This window comes from Myotis myotis, unplaced genomic scaffold, assembly GCF_014108235.1.
Source record: "Myotis myotis isolate mMyoMyo1 unplaced genomic scaffold, mMyoMyo1.p scaffold_m19_p_11, whole genome shotgun sequence".
Lineage (NCBI taxonomy): Eukaryota > Metazoa > Chordata > Mammalia > Chiroptera > Vespertilionidae > Myotis > Myotis myotis.
This window is the reverse complement of record NW_023416315.1, coordinates 74,573,868-74,579,723: the sequence shown is the minus strand read 5'-3', so window position 1 is coordinate 74,579,723 and position 5,856 is coordinate 74,573,868. Positions and strand designations below refer to the sequence as shown.

Sequence of the window (5,856 nt, the reverse complement as noted above, 5' to 3'; positions counted from 1 at the left end):
CTTTGGGACAGTATGGATGGACCTGGAGACTATTATATTAAATTAAATAAGCCACTTAGAGAAATACAAATATCACATGATCTCATCTATACAATGGAACCTCAGTTCTGGAACTTAATTCATCCCAGAAGACTATTTGAAAATTGAATCATTTTTCCCGTTAGAAATAATGTAAATTGAATTAAACTGTTCCATATCCCCAAATGATTCCCCTTTTTAATCTTGCTTGTACTAGTAAACAGTACATATCTAATCTACTGTTTAATGTACAAATAAACACTTTAAAAACAAAAATAACTTGATACTACACTTGATCTTAGCCAAAAGGCCAAGAAGCGATCAAATATAACTTGAAATGGAAATGAAAAATTAACAAATAGAAAATGAAATATACAGTCAAATGTGTAAATTTAATAATAAACAGCAGCAAAAGTAAAAAAGAAAATGAAAATATTCAGCACAATTTCCTGAGATGTTAAAACATGAGATTTAGCAGCAAACTAAGTGATACTCAAGCATTTTCTCCTTTGTCTGCTGTCTGAGTGACATGTGACTGATCATACAGGTATCAGCGTGAAAGCGTTGTTGGGATGAGAAGCAAATTGTTCAAGATGGGAAACTGGAGAATGGAGGTTTGACTATATGAGGAATCTAATGAACAATAAACTGATGAACAAATTAGGTTCAGAGGAATGGATACGAGGAATCGAATAACAGATCTCAATGAGGAAGTGGGTGGAGGGGACAGAAAGAGATTAACCAAAGATAATATATGCATAATCCATGACAATAGTGTGGAGAAGGCCTGAGGTGAGGTGGGGGTTGGTAGAGGAGGGCAAAAGGGAGAAAATGAGGGACATCTGTAATACTGACAATAATAGAAAAGGATACAAAGTGGATAACAACTTTCAAGAGAAAGTCATAGTTATGCAATACAGGAAAAGAAGGTGCAATATATGTGCAATAATATTCATTAAAAATTAAAGCAATGGAATAGTGATAATTAAAGTTATAACTCAAGGACTCTTTAGAATTAAGCAAATATATACATTTGTATTGAAATTGCATACTGAAAGGGCACAGTGTATTCCAAGGAGAATTCACTTCAAACAACTAATACCAAGACATCTTTTGCAAATGTAAATATAACTGCTTGAAATAAGATTAACAATATAGACAGTCTACTAGCTCACTTAAACAAAGGCAAAAGGGAGAAAATACAAAATTAAAAAAGTCAATTGGAAACTATCAGAAGATTTTTTCAAATTGTAAGATAAATAATATTTGTGCATCTTTTTAGAAATACAGCTTAAAACCTACATGAGATGAATTTTTTTTAAAGAAATACATTACTTACCAAATTGACATCAGTAGAGACAGAAAATCCAAACTGACCAATCACCATAGAAAAAAAAAATAGAGAAAATATAATAATGTTTACCCCACTCCCTACACCTGATACACACAATAAATTACCAGGCCTAATTCTTCCACTATGTATTCTACCAAACATTTATCTATCAGACACTATTCATACTACTTGAACTATTCCACAGCATTAAAAAAGAAACTTCTGATTTAAACTTCCCCTATTAAATATAGCCATGTTGTTTAGATAGGACTATATTTCACTCTTTTTACATTTATTGAGGTATAATTTTCATACCATAAAATCCGCATTCATTTTAAACTAGAGGCCCAGTGCATGAATTCATGCACCAGTAAGGTCCTTAGGCCTGGCCTGTGGTATCGGGCCAAAACCAGTTCCCTGACATCCCCCGAGGGGTCCCAGATTGCAAGAGGGCACAGGCCAGGCAGAGGGACATAACCAGTGCATGATTGGGGCCAGGAAGGAACACCGGAGGTTGGCCAGCCAGGGAGGGACCTCAGGTGGACTCCAGGGCGTGTCTGGCCCATCTCACTAAGTCCTGATTAGCTGGACCCCAGAAACAAGCTAACTTACCAGTCGGAGCGTCTGCCCCCTGGTGGTCTGTGCACATCATAGTGAGCAGTTGAGCAGCTTTAGCATTTCATTAGCATATTATGCTTTGATTGGTTGAATGGACAACTGGACACTTAGCACATTAGGCCTTTATTATATAGGATGTACAGATTACCGATTTGTAGTAAATTGCCAAGTTGTGCTATTATCACCACAATCTACTTGTAGGACATTTTCATCAGTCCAATAAGATCTTCCTGCCCATTTGTTGCTAAATTTAATTTTCACCTTAGCTTTAAGCTAATTTATTTTCTGGCTGTAGAAATTTGACTTTATTAAACACTTTATATAAATTAATTCATAAACTATATTGTCTTTTGTGTCAACTTCTTATTATTTAGTATATTGTTTTTCAGGTTCATCCACATTATAGAATATCCATTTTTTCTTTCCATTTTTCAATTTAATTTTGAAAGAAAGTATAATAGTTACTGTAAAATATGATAAAAATAAACCAAAAAAATAAAACAGCAGATTGACCTCATCTTTAAATATCAAAATAAAAATTTTTAAATTTTTATCAGGGAGTGTTAAAAAATAAAAATAGTTGCAAATCGTACCCCACCATCTTATTAATAGCATGAATGATTAAAATACATGTGATTATGTTCCTGAATACACAAAAACCTTTTAAAGAAAATTAACAGCATTTATTTTAAGCACTCAACAAAATAGAAATCGATGAATATTTTTAATATGATAAAATATATGTGCTTCCACCTAAAAGCCAGTCACTTCTTGTGGCTATACCGGAGACTTTCCAACTAAATCCAGGAATAAGACAAGGATACCTACTATATTTATTTTATCATATTTGGGAGGATATTAGCCAAACCACCAAAAACCATACAGATTGGCATTGGGGTATCTTTTCAGATGACATGGTTACATATCTGTAAAACTGAAAATAATCAATAGAAAAACCATTGAAAAATAAGAACATTTAATACATTTCAGGTGCATTAGTTTCTATTTCTATTGTAACAAATCATCAAAACATAATATCTTAGTAAAACAAAAATATATTTTCTTATGGTTCTGGGTCTCACTAGGTTAAAATCAGGGTGTTGGTCTAGCTAGTACATACCTTCTAGAGACTCTAAGAAAATCTGTTCCTTTGCCCTTTCCCACTTCTATAACTCACCCTCATTCCTTTTCTTGTGGCCCCTTCCATCTTCAAAGCTGGAAACAATAACTGAAGTCTTTCCTACATCCTACCACTCTAATAATGATGATCCTGCTTCCCACTCCCATTCCGCCCAGACTCATGTAATTACACTGGCTCCACTTGTGTAACTAGGATAATCTCCTGAAGTTTAGGTCAGCTTATGGTGAACTAAAGACTATCTGCAACCTCCATTCTTCTTTCTAATTATCCTAACATATTCATAAATTCCAAGGATTCTAATGCAGGCACCCTTTGGGGGGAAGTGGGGGAAATTAGTTGCTCATGCAGATTATAAAATTAACATATAAGATCAAACATATTCATATATAAAAGCAAAGATGGAGAAAAAATAAAAAAAGCAGTTTGAGGAGTATAAAGAGGAAGGGGAGAAGGAGAAAATAATGAAATAAAAGTCTCAATTTATCTTAACAAAAAGAAAAAATGCATATATATATATTTAATAAGAAATGTATAAAACATGTATGAGGAAACTAGAAATAATCATAAAAACACAAAGCAGACTTAACACATGGAAATTTTAAATGTATTCAAATAATATTTAACATAAAAGTAGCAGCTCATCTTAAGTTAATTTATATATTTAATATAACACCAATAAACCCCCCCCCCCAAAAAAAAAAAAAGGACAGCCTGAGACATAGACGACACATATTCCTATATGCTATCAGTACAATATGGAGTCAATTAAAGTCTTCACTGGAACCCAAGATGGTTGTAAAGGTAGAAGCTAAACTCACCTTCTCCCAGACCAAACTGGATTACAACTAAAACATAGAACAGTCAACCTGAATAAAAAACAGAAGACTAGCTGAGCAGGAGTCTAACAACCAAGGATTTACAGAAGCTACATGGAGATGGTAGGAAGGGCCGGTAGGTGAAAAGGGCTGGCCACACACCCAGTTTTGGCAGCTGAGAAACTGGAAGGCCATCTCAGCTGTAAGGACGCCCTGAGGAACACAGAGTCTCAACCCCAAGGCAGACTCCCTAGCCCAGAGCACCAGAGCTGTGAAGAGATGCCCACGTAACATCAGATTGTGAAAATCAGTGAGGATTATATCTGCCAGAGAGAGATGGGAGTCTTCTCCAAACCCAGACACCCCCTTTAAAGGGCCGATGCACAAAATCTCACTTGCAGCTAATCACAGTGGGCTCCAGCAGAGGAAACATGGCTCAGAGCAAACTAAAGTTTTTTGGGGAAGAGACTGGGTTGTGTGTCCGTGTAGAGAGAGCTGATAGGACAGTCACCAGAGTCCTTGTCCTGAGTGCCTATCCTACACTGTTTACAGACACCATCTTTCCTGGGTCAAGCACATCCCTCTCTATGGCATCAGGCTGGGAGAATGCAATAGCCTCACCCTCCTAACTCCCTGTCACCCCACTCTGCCAAACTCATGCCCTACAAATAGGTCAGTTGCTTGGGTACCTGGTATAGAGGTACAAGCAGAGTCAGGGAGTGTCAGAGACTAGTTGTGTGGCTCAGAGACTGGGACCTATACCCCAGTTCCTGTGAGACATATCAGCACAACCCCCACATGAAAAAGTCTAACAGCCTCACCTTCCCAACTCCCAGTGGCCCTACCTTGCCGAATTAGAGGTCTCAAGGAAATATGGCCAGAAACAGAGACAGACTGAGTGGCATGACTTTGAGGTGGGGGCCATTTTTCCCTCACATCACTGACTGGGGCAAAGCCCTCCATTCACATGGACAAATATTAAGGCCTGCTGAACTCTGCTGGCCTTACCTGACAACTCCCTGAGACTCCACACCACTACAAAGGTCAGCAGGCACCAGGCAGGTGAAAGCTAGACTTATTGTCCCCTGGGATCTTTCTGAGTGACCTCAAACCCAGTGCTGGCACCAAGTTTGAATCTATATCACTCTAATGAATACCTGTTGTCCCTACCTGGTGACTCACAGATAACCTACCTCATGCACCTAGAGTATCACCAGGGGTTCTTTCAGTGACTGAGCCTAACAGACAACTGGCAGGCAGAAGGCAGGAAGGGGTGGCTCTCAGGGTACCTTGGGCCTTTTTCTGATCTTCCCCTTGGGCTCAGTGCTGGTGGAAACCATTCTTGGTATACACCTTGGCCCTACCCATGCACAGCCAGGCACAGCAGAGGCAGCCACAAACAGTAGATTGCTTTTTAGCACCGCACAGGTAGCACAGGTCCAGCCATAAGCAGAATCTCACATTCACTTGTACTGGAGACCCTCTCAAGAGGCCCCAAATCAATACATCTGGTGGTGAGCTTCAGACTACCTCAAAGCAGGGCCCAAAAGTTCTATAAGCTGCACATCCAAAGAGAAATCTCAGAAAGCATCAGCTATAGCTGAGGCAAATTCAGCTTTGTGTGGTCAGCATCCTCACAGAAGCTCATACAATGGTCACAGTCAATTTTGACAGTAAGCCACCTATGAATTGACACCACACATGGATGGGCCAGCAGCAACCAAGACTCAACTATACCGGGGCTGACCAAAAGACCCTAAGCAATGGATGAATAGATACTCTGACACACATTTCTGTGAAAAGAGACTAAGGGGCTGGTTCGCATTAGGCACCAAAAACAGCCCCAATTGCCTGCCTCCTTAAGCTTTTATTGTAAAAACAGCTTGAACTAAAATTAATCTCTAGATACAATCAGCAGGGTAAGTATCCTG

The 5,856-nt window shown here is 38.5% G+C and overlaps 1 pseudogene; it reads right to left on the bottom strand.

The window, feature by feature from the left end:
- Window positions 1-220: 220 nt before the first annotated feature.
- On the bottom strand, window positions 221-340 carry LOC118666715 (annotated as a pseudogene).
- Between the last annotated feature and the right edge of the window lie 5,516 nt (window positions 341-5,856).